The sequence below is a fragment of the Balaenoptera musculus genome, chromosome 3, assembly GCF_009873245.2.
Source record: "Balaenoptera musculus isolate JJ_BM4_2016_0621 chromosome 3, mBalMus1.pri.v3, whole genome shotgun sequence".
Taxonomy (NCBI): Eukaryota; Metazoa; Chordata; class Mammalia; order Artiodactyla; family Balaenopteridae; genus Balaenoptera; species Balaenoptera musculus.
This window is the reverse complement of record NC_045787.1, coordinates 165302504-165320269: the sequence shown is the minus strand read 5'-3', so window position 1 is coordinate 165320269 and position 17766 is coordinate 165302504. Positions and strand designations below refer to the sequence as shown.

Genomic DNA, 17766 nt, shown 5'->3' with positions numbered 1-17766 from the left:
TCATATAAAAACCTATGCAGGGCTTCCCTGGTGGCGCAGTGGTTGAGAATCTGCCTGCCAATGCAGGGGACACGGGTTCGAGCCCTGGTCCGGGAAGATCCCACATGCCACGGAGCAACTAAGCCCGTGAGCTACAACTACTGAGCTTGTGCGTCTGGAGCTTGTGCTCCGCAACAAGAGTGGCCGCGATAGTGAGAGGCCCGCGCATCGCGATGAAGAGTGGCCCCCACTTGCCGCAACTAGAGAAAGCCCTCGCACAGAAACAAAGACCCAACACTGCCAAAAAATAAATAAATTAATTAATTAATTAAAAAAAAAAAAAACCTATGCAATACCGTTTATAGCAGCCTTATGCATTTTTTAACACTCGGTTTTTATTATTTATTTATTCTTTTTCATAGTCTTTTCCATTATGGTTTATTACGGGATATTGAATATAGTTCCCTGTGCTATACAGTAGGACCTTGTTTATCCATTCTCTATATAATAGTTTGCATCTGCTAGTTCCAAACTCCCCCTCCATCCCTCCCCTCTCGCTTGGCAACCACAAGTCTGTTCTCTATGTCTGTACGTCTGTTTCTGTTTTGTAGATAGGTTCATTTGTGCCATCTTTTATCATTTTTAAATATTTATTTATTTATTTTTGGCTGCACTGGGTCTTCATTGCTGTGCGCAGGCTTTCTCTAGTTGCAGCGAGCAGGGGCTACTCTTCATCGTGGCGCGCGGTCTGCTCATTGCGGTGGCTTCTCTTGTTGCGGAGCACGGGCTCTAGGCTTCAGTAGTTGTGGCACGTGGGCTTCGTAGTTGTGGCTCGTGGGCTCTACAGTGCAGGCTCAGTAGTTGTGGCGCACAGGCTTAGTTGCTCAGCCACATGTGGGATCTTTCTGGACCAGGGCTCAAACCCGTGTCCTCTGCATTGGCAGGAGGATTCTTAATCACTGTGCCACCAGGGAAGTCCCCGTGCCATATTTCAGATTCCACATATAAGTGATATCATATGATATTTGTCTTGCTCTTTCTGACTTACTTCATTTAGTATGATAATCTCTAGGTCCATCCATGTAGCTGCAAAGGCATTATTTCATTCTTTTTTATGACTGAGTAATATTCCATTGTGTATATGTACACACCTTCTTTATCCATTCATCTGTCAATGGACGTTTAGGTTGTTTCCATGGCTTGTCTATTGTAAATAGTGCTGCTATGAACATAGGGGTGCATGTATCTTTTTGAATTAGAGTTTTGTCTGGATATATGCCCAGGAGTGGGATTGCTGGATCATATGGTAACTCTGTTTTTAGGTTTTCTGAGGAACCTCCATACTGTTCTCCAAAATGGCTGTACCCATTTACACTCCCAACAACAGTGTAGGAGGGTTCCTTTTTCACCACACCCTCTCCAGCATTTATTACGTGTAGAGTTTTTAAAATATATATATTTTTTAAATTAATTAATTAATTAATTAATTAATGGCTGAGTTGGGTCTTTGTTGCTGCGCGCGGGCTTTCTCTAGTTGTGGCAAGCGGGGGCTACTCTTCGTTGCAGTGCGTGGGCTTCTCACTGAGGTGGCTTCTCTTGTTGCGGAGCAGCACGGGCTCTAGGCACGCAGGCTTAGCAGTTGTGGCGCATGGGCTTAGTTGCTCCACGGCATGTGGGATCTTCCTGGATCAGGGCTCAAACCCGTGCTCCCTGCATTGGCAGGTGGATCCTTAACCACGGCACCACCAGGGAAGTCCCATGTGTAGAGTTTTTGATGATGGCCATTCTGAGCAGTGTGAGGTGGTACCTCATTGTAGTTTTGATTTGCATTTCTCTAATAATTAGCAATGTTGAGCACCTTTTCATATGCCTATTGCCCATCTGTATGTCTTCTTTGGAGAAATGTCTACTTAGGTCTTCTGCCCATTTTTCGATTGAGTTGTTTTTTTGTTATTGAGTTGTATGAGCTGTTTGTATATTTTGGAAAGTAAGCCCTCGTCGGTAGCATTATTTGCAAACATTCTCTCCCAATCTGTAGGTTGTCTTTTTCATTTTGTTTATGGTTTCCTTTGCTGTGCAAAAGCTTATAAGTTTGACTAGGTCCCACTTGTTTGTTTTTGCTTTTATTTCTATTGCATTGGGAGACTGACCTAAGAAAACACTGGTACAATTTATGTCAGAGAATGTTTTGCCTATGTTCTCTTCTAGGAGTTTTATGGTGCCATGTCTAATATTTAAGTCTTTATTTATTTTTGTGTATGGTGTGAGGCAGTGTCTTAACTTCTTTGATTTACATGCAGAGCAGCTTTCTTCATAATCACCAAAAACTGGAACAACCCAAATGTCCCTCAAACCTTCAGTGGATAAACTATAGCACACCATACAATGGAATACTACCCAGCAATACAAAGGTACTATATTCACGCAATTTGTATGAATCTCAAATACATTTTGCTCAATGAAAGAAACCAGACTGAAGGCTACTGCATGATTCCATTCTGGAAAAGGCAAAACCACAGGGATAGATCAGTGGTTGCCGGGCGCAGGGAGCAGGGGAAGGGTTGACTACACAGGGGGAGCATGAGGAAATACTTTTGTTTCCCGGGTAATAAAATTTTCCACTATCACGATCATGGTGGTGGTCACATGACTCTACTCATTTATCAAAACTCAACTCTACACCAAAAACTGAATTAAAAAATAAATTTTAGAAGATTTAAAAAGTGAAGCTTCTGCACGACCGCCCTGCTCCTCGGCATGCTGACTCCTCGTGACTGACGGGCCCAGTCGAGGCTGAGCAGCCCCCTGCGGGCCCCATTCTTGGTCAACTGGCAACAATGAAGAACCCAAACACCAAGAGCACAGTTTCTCGGTGCTTCAGTGCCACCCTGCCATCCAGGCCCCTTTCCAAATCTGCATATCTGATCCAGGGCCAAACCAGCTCTGTTCCCACAAGTACCAACTACAACCTGCCCTTGGCACCTGCCTGACAATCAATGACTCCCAGTCACGGCCACCTCTGGCCACCTCTCGCTCAGCGTGTCTCTCCGCGGGGCAGTCCTGTGGACTCCTCCAGGTCACCGCACTCAGCCCCATCAAGCTAGCCCCTCCCCCGGCTCTCCCTGTCAGTGGGGTCACCACCTGCTGAGGCCCAGAGGTTACATGACTCTGCTCGGGGCAGTCATCACACTATTAATCAGTGGCAGGGCCAGGCCTTGAGCTGTGGCTACAGAGCAGTCTTTCAGGGATGAAACACCAGGCCCTTAGCGATGGCCCCTGCTTGACCCCTTCTCCCCTCACTTGAGCTCCCCCAGCACGCCGCAGACCTTCATCTTCCTGTGCCTTTGTTACGGCTGCTCCCTTGGCAGGGACTGCCCTCCGTCTCCACCACCTCCTCACTTGTCTTTAAAGAGTCTCCCAGGACGCTTGGTTGCTCTAGTTCTCAGTGCTCGCATACCACTGGCGTGAACCTTTATTACTGCATGAATCACTCCAACTCGTAATTAGTTGCTTTTCACCCACAGCATTGGCGAAAGCCTCGAGGCCCAAGGCTTCATCACTGTCGCCAAGGGTCCCCAGGTAAACCCAAGGTACCTGGCAAAATGTAGGTGCACCATGCAGGCACACACAGGAGAGGGGGACGGAAACAGAGTCTCAGACTCACCTGGGAATCATGTGTATTTGGTGCATTCTTTTACATTAAAGAAGGGTGGCTGGAAATTGTACTGACAGTCTATTAATACACTTAGTATATAACTTTTTTAGAATCATCCCATCCCATCCCAACCCACAGAATCAAAGTCAATTGCAGGGAGCAAAAGGGAAACTTAGTTTAGCAAAGCAATTCCTGCTGATTTGGAAATGTTTCTGGTAACAGATATACCATGCAGAAGTCCTGTTAGGATGATCTCTGAGGGTTTTCAGCCCTACTGCACTATTTTAAAGAATCCTGGTTGTCTGTGTGACTTCAGAGATGTTCACATCAGTAGTATACCTACTATGTATGTAAGGAACAGATACAACATATATGTGCGTGTACGTGTGTGTGTATATATATAAATATAAACGACACAAAAACATGTGTAGATGGTACATATGTAAAGGAGCAAGACCGGATTCCATCAGGCACCCATGAGAATCTGTCTCATTTTATAGTCACAGAGCAGGCTTTCTAAACTACTTGGGCCCGAACAAAACTAGAACAGTCAAATATAACCTCAGGCTCAACCCTGACACTTCACACATCATACAACAGGGCTTGGACTCAATTATTTCTGCAGTCCTTTCCAGATGTATAGTCCTGAGTTCTTCAAGGTGAAAGTCTTAGGAATGCAAGGTCACCCAAGAAACGCTGTGGTGCCAGAAAAAAACTGAAGGTATCACCTGACCCAATTATAACTGCTATGCAAGGTGAGGGCTCATTCAGGTCGACTTGGTCCACGTTTCCTTACCTGTCCCTTCCCACTGCCCACAGAGGGGAAAGCTGCCCAGTGGGGGCAGCTCATCTAAGTCACAGCAACTCCACGCCTGCCAGCCTGAGAAGCCCAGGGGAGGGGCAGAGCAGGTGCCCATCAGGTGCAGCCCGGTGTCTGGCCCAGTCAAAGTGCCCCATGGGTCCCAAGGGGACCTGATCAGACCCAGAGCCCTGTTAGGAGTCCTGGCTTCTTTCTGTCTGGTCAAGGGCCCTCCAGGGCTCTCACAGGGAACTGCAAAGCAACATGGCACAGCGGGAAAAACCCACAGGCTTTGACAGACCTGAGTTCCAACACTAACCCTACTGCTAATCAGCCGAACCATTGTGGGGACGTCACTTCCTTTCCCTGAGCTTCCGTTTCCTTGCCTGCAAACTGGGGTGTTACCCACTGCTCTGCAGCTCTCAGCACGCTTCCCGACACTTGGTGAGTGCCCACCTCACCACTCACCTCAGGTTTACTAAGGAACACTTTGACCCTTTCCCCTTGGGACCCTGGAACCGATCCACACCTTTGAGGTCATTTCTAATGGGCCTGGGTTCCACGGAAGCCACATGCGATTCTACCAGCCTGGGCCCACGAGCGCAGCGCCCCACGGAACGTGGAAGATCTCGTTGGTAGTCCTGCTCAATCACTCATCAGTCGCACACATAACCTTGGACGAATCAGCGGGCCTCCTTATCTGTTCACCAAAGATATGAACCTTATTCAAGTCTTGTCCCCCTACTCTTACTTTATTAACAAAATGAAGGTGAGCGCGTGTCTCCCTGCCCTCCCCACCCTCAGCTGCAAACACCCTCATCTCCTCTCCGCCGGTCCTCGCTCCCCTCTTCAAACCTCCTCCTCCCCCGAATTACTTCATTTGGTGTCACACGCACACACTTGTCCCCCAGGCCACCTCTGTCCATCCCCCAAACCTAAGCACCAAGTTCTGCCAGTTTTACATCTGAGATGTCTCACTCTCCCCCCATCTCAATGCCATCATCCTTGTTCAGGTCCCTGTCACCTCTTGCCTAGACTGACTCCTAACTGGTCTCCCCGTCACACGATTATTTCAAACCGCGAGTCATTTGGTCTTCTCCCTCCAGATCACTCCTGTTCCTTCTGTCTCCCCATTTCTGTTCGTGGTGACTGGATTGCTCTGGACTGTTCCCTCTCCTGTAAATCTTTCCTCTGGCATGAATGTCTGTCTGACGGGTAGCTGGAGCCAGTCACTTCTGAGCTTCTTTCTAACTCTTCCTTCGCCCAGCACACACGGAGTGCGACCACGTGCCAGCACGAGCAAGGCAGTGTGCGTATAAGATAAAGAAGCAGTCCCAGTCCCGACCCTCAAATTCAGGCCAGTACGAGACCATCTCAGTTCCGCAAAAGCCTTTGACTGGTCTGTCCATCCTTACCTCTCACTCAGAAAAGCGATCTTCTGAGCTCACCTCTTGACTGTGCCCAGAAACCCTCTACCACCTGACCGTGGCATACTTTTCTAGATTTATCTCCAAGTCCACCTTCTTGACCCTTTGCCTGCCCAAACTGGTCCCCTCAGGCTTCCGGACCTGTTTGCACTCGCCTCGTTTCTTACTCACTCGGGCTGCTGGCCGCACCTGGAAACTGTTGCCTACACCTCTCTGGTCACAGCGACCAGTTTGGACACCGGCTCTTTCGTCAAGAACAAAACCCAAGCAACGGACAATCATTTCTTTCAGTAGTCTCGATGCTGTCACCACCCGTGGCTTCCTCCTTTCATTACTTTAATCTCACACATCTATGTCTTTTCTCCCCAATTCAGGGTGTAAATTCCTCGAGGAGGCAATTTCTTCCACTTCTCCCCGTTCCCCACAACAACAAGCAAGCGGTAAGGTTACGTGTGCTCAGTCTATAGAACTGTGCTCACTGACTTGGCCAGTACACGCAAGGCCCCGGGTCAAGTGAGGATGGACGGCGATCATATAAGCGAGTCCCGTCAACACATATGGACACGGACAGCACCTTCTGCCACCTTCCCACTTCCTGTCTGTATATCCACGTACGCGCACCCTCCTCGAGTGATGTGCTGTTTTGTCCACGTCTACATTCTAAACTGCTCCTTCTCCTGCCTTCTCTGTTTCTCTTAATGACCGTGTCCGTCTGCCAGGCACTCAGGCAGGGACCCAGAATCATCCACCCATGTTTTCTCTAGCTCACGTCCCACAGCTAAACACCCACTGAGACCTGTGTCCTTTACCCCCTAACCGTGTCTCAAACCCACCCCCTCTCTCTCCCGACCACTACAGCCCTGGGCCATGTTAGCGACTTTTCTGCTTTATGGGAAAGTAATCACCTCCTCAATGGTTTGCTGGCCTTCAGCAATAGCCCCCTCCAGCGTGCAAAACTGACCCCTTCACTTTGTGGACTGAAACTGCCCAACAGACACCCTTGGCCTGGCCTACAGGCCAACAGCCAAGCCGTCTGCACACCAGCTGTGCGAGTCCTCTTGCCGCCCCTGACTTCACCTTTCTTACCTCTGAGACACCAGACCCCATGTGGTTCCCTGAACCAACCTAGATGTTCCCGCCTCCGTGCCTTTGCGGGTGCTGTCCCTGTCTCCTGCCAAGCCCTTCCCCGCAGTCTTGGCCTGGCTAACTCCTCCCCTCACGCTTCACCTCCTCTGGGAAGCATTCTGTGATCTCCTTTGCCCACCAAGACTAGGTTAACAGTTTCTGTGCTTCCATCAGCCAGCGCATAACAATCACCACACTCAACAGAGTGGGCTAAAACGATCTATGCACACATCGCAATCACCAGCGCCTCCCCAGAGCCTAGCACAGGACCTGGGACACAGTAGCTGAGCGGAGAGAGTTGGTTAAAGGCGGGAAGCAAGCCTAACTTCCCTTCCCTAGGCTGGTTTCCTCTGGTCTTCCCCTGACCCAAAATCTCAGGTCGGCCTCGCTGCTTCACTACTGCCACCTAGGGGTGAAAGGAGGTAACTGCACTTCTTTCACCATTCAGCATTTAATTTGATTCCATTGAATGAGATGGGGACACAGGCGAGGTAACAGTTGACTCCAGCGTGGGTAGAGAAAGAGTGGCAGTCAAGGGAGGCTTCAAATGGTGAGTGAGCTCTGACCTGGGCCACACAGCATGAGAAAGAGATCTCTAGGTGGAGGAAAATGGCATTCCAGGCAGTGGGGGCAACAGGCAGAGGGTGTCAGAGTTTACGGCCTACGTGCAGGTGAACTCAGAAAGGAGGGGAGCGTTAGAAAGTGCAAGACCTGGGATCCCAAACTTTAGCTTTTAAGCCACCTAAAAAGGTTAAAAAATTAATTTTTTTCCACCCAAAGACTCTTAATTGGGAGTAACATAATCAGATCTGCATTTAAAAAAGACAGCTCTTGCTGGAGTGTGGAAAGATGATAGAGATGGGAGGCGGGAGTGAGAGAGGCAAAAGCAAGGCATTAGGAAGATGGTATTTTCATAATTCTCCTCTCATTTTCCACTTGCTGCCCCATGACCTCAGATTGAACACATCCAACCTGAAACTCCGCCTCCTCAAAACCAAGTGCTTCCACATAAACGTGATTTATTTCCACATTTTGAGATGTTCTTATATCTTGGCTTCTTCATGGGCCTTGAAGTCGCATAATTTTATAACAGATCCCAGCACAGAGGTTTGCACACTGAAAGTGCTCAATGACAATTGAATGGAATGTCTCTCGGGGTCCCCCAGGCCCTGGGATTATAAGAACAGTAAAGCCCAGTAGTTAAGAGTAAGGACTCTGAGTCAGAGGGCCTGAGTTCAAATCCTGCCATCAGCCACTTTCCTGTGTGAGAGTGGTCTCATTAAGTGACCCATCGAAACCTCAGTTTCTTTGTCCCTAAAATGGAAATTACAACATACAGCACCTACCTCAAAGGCTGGAGATAAACATCTGTGAGTAGAAAGCACACAGTAAATCCCCACTAAATATTACTGTCGACTACTTATAACATTATAAATTCAGTGTCTACCAAGCACAGGTCACGCACAATGCAAGGGGCTTCCCACACCCTTAAATCTGCACGGCAATATTCTCATCCATCCCATTTTACAGATAAGAAAACTAAGGCTCCCACAATTGAGTTTGTTCAACGTCTCGGGAGCACTGGATTCCAAGGCATCAGAGATGGGGCTAGGGGACCTTTTAGTGGAAGATCATTTAGTCCAGTGGTGGTTCTCACACGTGTGAGTGCGTATGTGTGTGATACTTTGGGCAATGTCTGCAGATATTTTTGATCTTCACAACTGGGGGATGAGGACGCTGCTGGCGTCTAGCGGGTAGAGGTCAGGGATGATACCCAACATCCTACAATACACAGGACAGCTCCCCCCACCCCAAACCAAGAATGATCAGACCCAAAATGTCAGTAGTGCCAAGGCGGAGAAACCCTTCTCTAGTGAATCCTCCTCCCCATCGTCCCACTTCTGGAGCATTGGCTATCCGGATCCCCCATGAATACTTGCAGTAAGGGGGAGTGTGTGCTCTATTCCTCCAGGGACAGCACCTGCACAAGTCCTTCCCCACCTGCCCTACACACGGTAGGTATTAGAACCCATTTTAATAAGCCTAGCAGCAAAGGATGCCGGAAAAGGAAGAGCATCCATCCCCCATTGTTCAATTGCGTGCAGTTTGTGTTTTCAACACACACACACACACACACACACACACACACACTTTGCAAATCCAAACGTCCCACGCCCCAAAAATTGTTTGTTAGAGATGGCGTTCAAAAAATATATTTTTTTTCTAGGACTCTCATACATACTGAAGGGTTTGCACACTTCTAGGAGGACCTCAGATCGGCCGCGGTCCTCTGACAACGACCACAAAAGAATGTGTAGGATTTCCCGGGGGAGCGAGCCCGTGGGCCGTGACCTCTGCGCGCGGAAGACGCCCACCCCACTCCCTCGCCTCTGGCTTCGCTCTCCCGCCCCCGGATACCCGGCCTGCAAGGCTACTCGGGCCCGGCCTCAGAACCCGGCCGCCAGGCGCGTGCCCACGCCGTGCCCCCCTATCCCGGCCCTCACGGCGGCCGAGGAATCCGGCCCGGGGCCTGTCGCCGGCGCCCACACCGGCCGGCCCCAGCCCGCTCGCCCAGGCCCGCGCGCGTCCCCTCCCGGCCCGGCGCGGCCTGGGCCTCGACCGGTGCAGGCCCGCGAGCGCCCGCGGCCCGGCCAGGCGAGCTCAGGCCTGCCGCGGCCTACTCCGTCGGGCGCCGCCAAAGGCCCCCGCCTCACCTGGAAGCGGGCGGGCGGGCCCGGGTCTGCTCCGGGGCGGGCGGGCGGCGGCGACGCGGCGCTAACGGCTCCGCTCGGCCTCAGTAGCGGTGGCGGCAGCGGCGGCGACGGCGACGGCAGCGGCGGCTCCTCCTCAGCGCGCACGACCCGCTCCGGCCCACGGCCCGGACACGCCCCCCCGGCGCGCGCGCCCATTGGCCGGCGTCCGCCACGGCGCGCTCCTCATTGGCCCGCGTTGCTGTCGCGGCGACCCGGGGCGCGCGGCGGGGGCGGGACTTCCGTCTGGCGCCGCCTGCGAAGGGCTCGGCTGCAGGCAGAGACGCGGGTGGCCATCGATGGCCGCGGAGGGGGCAGGCTGGGGCCTGGCCCACGGAGGCCGATGGAAGGCGGTGGCCGAAGAGCCATGCCCCTTGTCGAGGGCATGCTGTGGGTCTCGCGCCTGTCTGTCTCGCCGCCGCCGCGGCCGCCGTCACCACCCTGCGAGGTAGGAATGGTAAGCGCGCCAGGGCTGTGGGGAGAGGACCCGGGTTCGAATCCCGGCCCCGACGTTTCTGCACTACGTGTCGTTGGGCATGGGCTGACGTCACCTCGGCAGGCCTCAGTTTCCTTATCAGGTGTAGTGAGGAGGTGGGGCCTGGGACGTGATCAGTATTCCATCAGTGTTGATTATTAGAGCTAGCGGGTTTCCAGAGGCTCTGCCTAACATCCATTCATTAAAATTTAATTGAGCGCCTACTATGTGCTAGTCACTGTATGGACAGTGGACAAAAATACCTGCCTCTATTTGGCTGACATTCTAGACTGGCGCTGTCATGACAAATGTAAGCGAACCACAAATGTTACCCACGTGCATAATTTAAAATTTCTCGTAGCCATACTAAAGGAAAAAAAAAAAAAAGAGAGAGAGAGAGAAAGAGGTGATGTTAATTTTAATCATGTGTTTTATTTAACCCAATTTATGTCCAAAATGTTATTTCAGCGTGTAACCAATATAAAAAGGTATGAGATCTTTTTACATTCTCTTTTTTTTTCATGCCTTTGAAATCTGGTATGTCTTTTACACTCACAGCCCATCTGAAGTTAGACTGGCTACGTTTCAAGGGCTCAGCAGCCACAACTGATAGCGGCTACCGCATCGGACCATGCAGAGCTAGATGGGGAGGCAGGAAAGAAATCAAGTGGATTCCACACCAAGTGGTGAAAAGTGGTAAGACTGAAAAGTAAATTGGACATAGGGCAAGGGTGGGGGGCATGGAGGTTGCACTTTGAAAGAGGGCTGTCAGGAAGGTTGAGAAGATAGGATTTGCAGAAGGACCCCAAGGAGTCAAGAACACTGAACCAGTAATTATGCCATTTATTGTTTTGTGCAGTGTTTGTCCAATAGAACTCTCTGTGATGATGGGCATGTTTTTTTGTTTGTTTTTTTTGTTTTTTGTTTTGTTTTGTTTTATCAGCACTGCCTAATTTAATAGCCACTAGCTCCATGTGGCTTTTGGGCCCTTGACATGTGGCTGGTGGCACTGAAGAACTGAGTTTTTAATGTACTTAACTTTTACTTAATTTAAATTTGGTCACCTAGAGCTCGTGGCTCCCAGAGTGGATGGCATAGATTTAGTAGAATGTCGACGAGTACAGTGCTCTGAGTTGAGCTTGTACTGTGTGCTAAATGCTTTGTGTGGGTTCTATGGAGTCCTTACAATAGCTCTGTGAGAGGGCAGCTATAGTCACTGTCACCATGATGAATAATGTAGTCTTTCATTCATCCATCTGTGCTTTATCCTTGCTATCATTAATAGACTTTATTTCTTAGAAGAATTTCAGATTTGCAGAAATATTGCATAGAAGATACAGGGTTGCCATTTTCCCCATACCCAGTTTCCCCTATTTGTAACATCTTTCATTAGTATGATACATTTGTTACACTTAATGAACCAATATCGACACATTATTGTCAACCACAGTTCATGTTTGTTTAGATTTCCTTTGTTTTTACTTAATGTCCTTTTTCTCTTCCAGAATCTCATCTAGGATACCACATTACATTTAGTTGTCTTCTCTCTCTAAAAAGAGATATAATTGACATACAACATTGCATTAGTTTTATGCATACAACATAATGATTTGATACATGTATATATTGCAAAATGATCACAATAAGTTTGGTTAATGATTAACCTCCATCACCACACATAGTTACAATTTTTTTTTCCCTTGTGATGAGAACTTTTTAAGATCTATTCTTGGGACTTCCCTGGAGGTCCAGTGGTTAAGAATCCGGGCTTCCACTGCAGGGGGCATGGGTTTGATCCCTGGTCGGGGAACTAAAACCCCACATACCGCATGGTGCGGCCAAAAAAAAAAAAAAAAATCCCTTTTTTTAAAAAAAAAATATTTATTTTTCTGGCTGCACTGGGTCTGAGTTGCGGCACGTGGGATCTTCGTTGCAGCTTGCAGCATGCGGGATCTAGTTCCCTGACCAGGGATTGAACCCGGACCGCCTGCATTGGGAGTGCGGAGTCTTAACTGCTGGACCACCAGGGAAGTCCCAAAATCTGTTCTCTTAGTTGTCCTGTCTCTTTAAGCTCCTCTCGGCTTTGGCAGGTTCTCCAACTTTCCTTGTTTTTGATGGTCTTGATGGTTCTGAGAAGGGCTGGTCAAATATTTGGTAGGATGTCCCTATATTGGCATTTGTCTGGTATTTTTCTCATGGTAATACTGGGATGATGGGTTTGGGGGAGGAAGACCAAAGAGGTAAAGTGCCATCCTTCTTACATCATATCAAGGATACATACTATCAACTTTATTTATGCATGTTGATATTGGCTTTCATCACCTGGCAGAGTTAGTATTTGTCAGGTTTCTCCACTATAAAGTCACTTTTCCCCCCTTTCCTTTGGAAGGTAGTCACTATGTGCAGCCCACACGGAGAGTGGAGATGTCTGTTCCCCTCCTCAAGGGTGGATATCTACTTAAGTTATATGGAATTCTTCTGCATGAAAGACTTAGCTCTTCTTCCCCCCATTTATTAGTTTAATCAATCTTTTTTTTTTTTTTTTTTTTTCTTTTGCCGCGCTGCGCAGCTTGTGGGATCCTAGTTCCCCAACCAGGGAACGAATTTCAGCCCTTGGCAGTAAAAGCACTGAGTGCCGAGTCCTAACCACCAGACTTCCAAGGAAGTCCCCAGGTTATCCTTGTTTTCTCTCTAAGCACATGCTCTGAGGGTCCGTGAGATCAGGAGACAGAACGATGACTCAGCTTGGGTTCCTGCTCTTGAGCACATCACTGCTGCAAGGGAGAAGAGGACATGTAGACACATAAACCCAGTTAGTGTGACGAGGGCCAGGCACAGAGCACCACCTCTCATGAGGGCAGCGTCTGGGCCAGAGGACAGCAGGAGCAAGGGTCTACCAGCCAGAGGATGTGGGAAGTGGGGCTTCCAGATAGAGGGACCAGCCAGACCAGAGGCACAGCTTTTGTTCCCGAGCGTGGTTCGGGAGCAGGGAGCGGTGGGACACGCCAAGTGCAGGTTATGAGGAAGGACGACGGTGAGATGGGACTGGAGAGGTGTCTGTCTCCAGCTGCAAAGGGCCCTAGAGAGTCAGGCATGGAAGGTGGGATTTTATCCATCAGACCAGGAGCCGGCAGACTACAGCCCGATTCCACCCACGCCTTTTTTTTTGTACAGCCTGTGAGCTACAAACGATTTTTACATTTTTTTTAATTATTATTTTTTTAATAAATTTGTTTATTTTATTTATTTATTTTTGGCTGCGTTGGGTCTTTGTTGCCGCACCCAGGCTTTTTCTAGATGCGGAGAGCAGGGGCTACTCTTTGTTGTGGTGGGCGTGTTTCTCATTGCGGTGGCTTCTCTTGTTGCAGAGCACGGGCTCTAGGCGTGCGGGCTTCAGTAGTTGTGGCATGAGGGCTCAGTAGTTGTGGCTCACAGGCTCTAGACCACAGGCTCAGTAGTTGTGGTGCAGGGGCTTAGTTGCTCTGCGGCATATGGGATCTTCCCTGACCAGGTATCAAACCCGTGTCCCCTGCATTGGCAGGCAGATTCTTAACCACTGTGCCACCCGGGAAGTCCCTACATTTTTAAATGGCTGGAAAAAACCAAAAGAAGAATAGCATTTTGTGACATGGGAAAATTACATGAAGTGCAGTTTCAGCATCCATCAAGTTTGATGGTAACACGGCTGCACCTGTCGTCCACGTGTTGCTGGTGGCTGCTTTCAGGCCACAGGAGCAGAGGTGGACTTGCTCAGGCAGGGCCCGCTTTCTGGCCACGTAAACGATGCAGTGACACAGGGCCCTGCACTTCTACTGTCACTGTTCTGAAATTCTTAATCTATGAATGAGGAGCCCCATGTCTCTATCTTGCACCAGGCTCTATAAATTGTGTAGCCAATCTTGGCAACAGAGATCAGATGGCCCACAAAGCCTAAAATATTTACCCTGGGGCCCTTTTCAGAAAAAGTAGGTTGGTCTTGCTGTGGTGGGCAGAATAACCGCCCCACAAGCGGTCCATGTCCTGGTCTCCTGGACCTGTGAAGATGTTCCCTGACCTGGCAAGAGGGACTTTGCAGATGGGATTAAGGATCTGGAGATGGGCAGGTGACCCTGGATTATCTGTATGAGACCAGTGTCATCACAAGGGTCCTTATCAGAGGGAGGCAGGAGGGGCAGAGAAGGAGATGCAACAGTACTATAAGCAGTGATGCCATTGACGTCTTTGAAGATGGAGGAAGTGGCCATGAGCCAAGGAATGCAGACAGCCTCTAGAGGCCAGGAAAGGCAGGGAAACAGATTCTCTCCTAGCACCTCCAGAAGGACCGCAGACCCGCCAGTACCTTGATTTTAGCCTGGTAAGACTTAACTTTGGACTTCTGACCTCCAGGACTGTAAGATAATAAATGTGTCTTGTTTTAAGCCACCAAGGTGGTGGTCATTTACTGTAGCAGCCACAGGACCCTGATATTCCTGCCATAGGCAGTGGGCACCTAAAAGAATTTGTCTTTCAGCCAAAGAGAATTTTAAATGAGACACTTAACATGATTCTTTGCTTATTTGTTAGAAGGAAGGGACCCAGAGGCAAGCGGGGTGTGCACTCTTCAAAAGAGGAAGGCTGTCAAGAAAACCCCTCGGGAGAGCTGTCAAAGCAGGCATGGGGCGGGATATGGAGAGGAGGAGGATTCCAGATGTCTTAGAGGTGGGATCTCTGGGACTTAGTGACAGTCACGTGTGGAGAAGGTGGTGGCCCGAGTCATCAGGCACAGCGATGGGGAAGCCATGACATCTCGACCACTTACAGGGCTCCAAATGTGTGTGGGGAGGTATCTTGGGGACATAAGAAATGGGTTTAGGGAACTTCCTGGCGGTCCAGTGGTTAGGACTCAGCGCTTCTACTGCAGGGGGCACAGTTTCAATCCCTGGTGGGGGAGCTGAGATCCCGCAGGCTGCACAGCACGGCCAAAAACAATAGGTTTAAATGTCAGGGGTGCCGTTCACTGGTCAGCCCCCAAACAGAGCCGAGGCATTGAAGCAGAGCACCCATCCTGAGGACAGAAGCCGGGCAGCCTGGTCGAGCCCAAAGAACCTTCCGGCACTTGAGCTCTTTGGGGCCCAACTTCAACCTGATTCCATCGCAAGTGCTGAATAGGTGAGTTATTTAGAAAACCAGAAAGCTGTATTGACTTTTCCCTGGACGGTTGAGTTTATTTTTGGGTGGGCAACCCTTTGGAGCTCACGGCCCTGATTACTTCAGTGTTGGAAGAGTGGGTAGGCACGGGCGCTGGCTCCTTCGGGTGTGGGTCCCCCGTGCTTCCTGCTTGTACACATTTCTCATCCGAAGAGCCTGGCCCTGGAGCGGGCACAGAAACACAGGGCTTTCGTCCAGGAACTGCTGTGCTGATAACCTCCCCGAGCCTCCGTGTGCTTATTGGTAAAAAACAGGGGGCACCAGGGACACACGTAGAGCAGGCCCCAAGCAGAGCAGATGATGCCTAGGACAACCGTTGTGGCGCAGGCCCATAAAGGAAATTCTGTGCTTAGTGCCTGGGAGAGCAGGAAGGGCTCCCCAACTCATCTGAGAAGCGAGGTCCCCAAATGCCCCAGCATGAGATCACATGGGTCACTGGCCTGAGTGAGCGTGGCAAGTGTTGGTTTCCAGAATTACCTTTCTGGATCTGACCCATGCCCCTTCCACTCGGGTGACCTTCCGGCAAGAACAGCAGTGGCATTTTATCTCCCACTGGGTCAAAGGTTAGAACAGGCCCAACAGCTTTGATTCTGAGGGTCACTGTGTTATTGACGATGATCACTTTCACTTCCACCATTACGTCACCCTCCTCATTTCTGCCAGTGACCAGGTAGTAACCGCTGTGTCACTTTTTTTTTTTTTTCCATTTTTAAGATTTCTGGGTTTTTTAAAAAAATCCAACTGTTCTTTTTCATGCCATACAGGTTCTCCTTCTTGCTCTGTCTCTAAATGTTTTACATGTCTCTGCTGGGCTTTTTGCAGTGCTTCTTAAAAAAAAAAAAAAAAAAATTAAGCAGAAATTCAGTGGTTTCTAGTATATTCACACTATCTCATTCCAGCACATTTTCATCACTCCAAGAAGGAACCCCATGCCCATTAGCAGCCCTTCCCCTAGCCCCTGGCAACCATTAATCTACTTTCTGACTCCATGGATTTTCCTTTTCTGATCACTTCACGTAAATGGAATCATACAATATGTGGCCTATTGTGCCTGGCTTCTTTCCCTGAGCATCATGTCTTCAAAGTTCGTCTGTGCTGTAGTGTGATTTAGTACCTCATTCATTTTTAGGACTGTGTAGTATTCCACTGTGTGGATGGACCACATTTTGTTGATCCATTCATCCATCAGTGGACGTTTTCTGGGCTGTTTCCAACTTTTGGCTTTAGTGAATCATGCTGCTGTGAACGTTTCTGGACAAGTGTTTGTGTGAACATATGTTTTCATTTCTCTTGGGTGGATACCTAGGAGTGGAGTGGCTGGATGACAAAATAACTTTAACTTTTTGAGGAACTGCCAGGCTGTTTTCCCAAAGCTTTTCTTTGTAAATGAGATGGAGGCTGCGTGCCTCTCAGTCGTTGGCTCAACTGGCTGTGACCATTCTCCAGCCCTGTTCCTCGTCCAGCCTCCCATGGGAAGCAGGCCAGGGGCCCGTGGATTTGCCAGGGTGCCTCCCACCTGTCCTGATATGATGGAGCAAGTGCAACCAGGTGTGGGTGTTCCCATTACGGCCCTCTGCCCCACCCTGGCAACTCCCACATTCCATGTAGCAGGAAACCCTCAAACCACCCAGCTCCCCAGACGAAAGGTCCAAAAGCACAGCCGGTGGCACATCTCGGAGTGCTCCACGCGTGCTAACCTCTGATCGTGCATAGTTACGAGCAAGTTGCGCCAAAGGAAAAGCCAGGTGTGTTATCAGCTATTAAAAGCTCACGCGAATTGATAAGAACCCAAGGAGCAAAGATCAGAAACAGACATTTCACGGGGGGGAGAGAGAGTCAACAAACCTCAGAGTGGCCCTCGGGTGCGGGCTGGTTAAGAAGATCATTCCAGGGCTGCCGGGACCCCCGGACACTGGCTTTCCTCAGGGTGGTGGCCGTGATAATCAGAAAATTCCAAAACCTTTGGAAGATACTTACCCAGCATCTTACGGGGGTCATAGTCTCATAGTCTCACCCTTTGGTTAAACCACTGAAAAGTGTCCTGAGCCCCCAGTGGAAGGGCTATTCTTACAGCCTTTAATGAGTAGGGATTGAACCCAGGCCACGGCAGTGAAAGCCCAGATTCCTAACCACTAGGCTACCGGGGAACTCCTTTCAATGAGTAAAAGGTTGGCAGTGATCTAGACGCCCAGCGACGCAGCTGGCTTGGGGAATTGCGCATCCTCTAGAAATGATGGGCAGGAGCCCCGCGACCACGTGGAGTAAGAGTGCCTCTCAGGCGTGGGCTGAGCACTGTGGGGGCGCAGTTTAATCCTCACCATAAGCCTGTGAGTTGGGTACTGTTGGGTGGGCAGGGGGAAGGACTGAGC

The 17766-nt window shown here is 49.7% G+C and overlaps 1 protein-coding gene and 1 long non-coding RNA gene across 2 annotated transcripts in view; one reads left to right on the top strand and one right to left on the bottom strand.

Annotated features, from left to right (window-relative positions):
- ELAVL1 (ELAV like RNA binding protein 1) overlaps positions 1-9871 on the bottom strand; it is a 37358-nt gene extending 27487 nt beyond the window's left edge. Inside the window, exon 1 of the mRNA XM_036846871.1 lies at positions 9700-9871. The gene's annotated coding sequence lies outside the window, so the exon portion shown is untranslated. The remainder of the gene's footprint in view (positions 1-9699) is intronic.
- Positions 9872-10023: 152 nt separating this feature from the next.
- Positions 10024-13394, top strand: LOC118892930. Its single transcript, XR_005019375.1, has 3 exons — positions 10024-10183; positions 10769-10906; positions 12780-13394. It is a non-coding gene; the product is annotated as an uncharacterized LOC118892930 (long non-coding RNA).
- The last annotated feature ends 4372 nt before the right edge of the window (positions 13395-17766 follow it).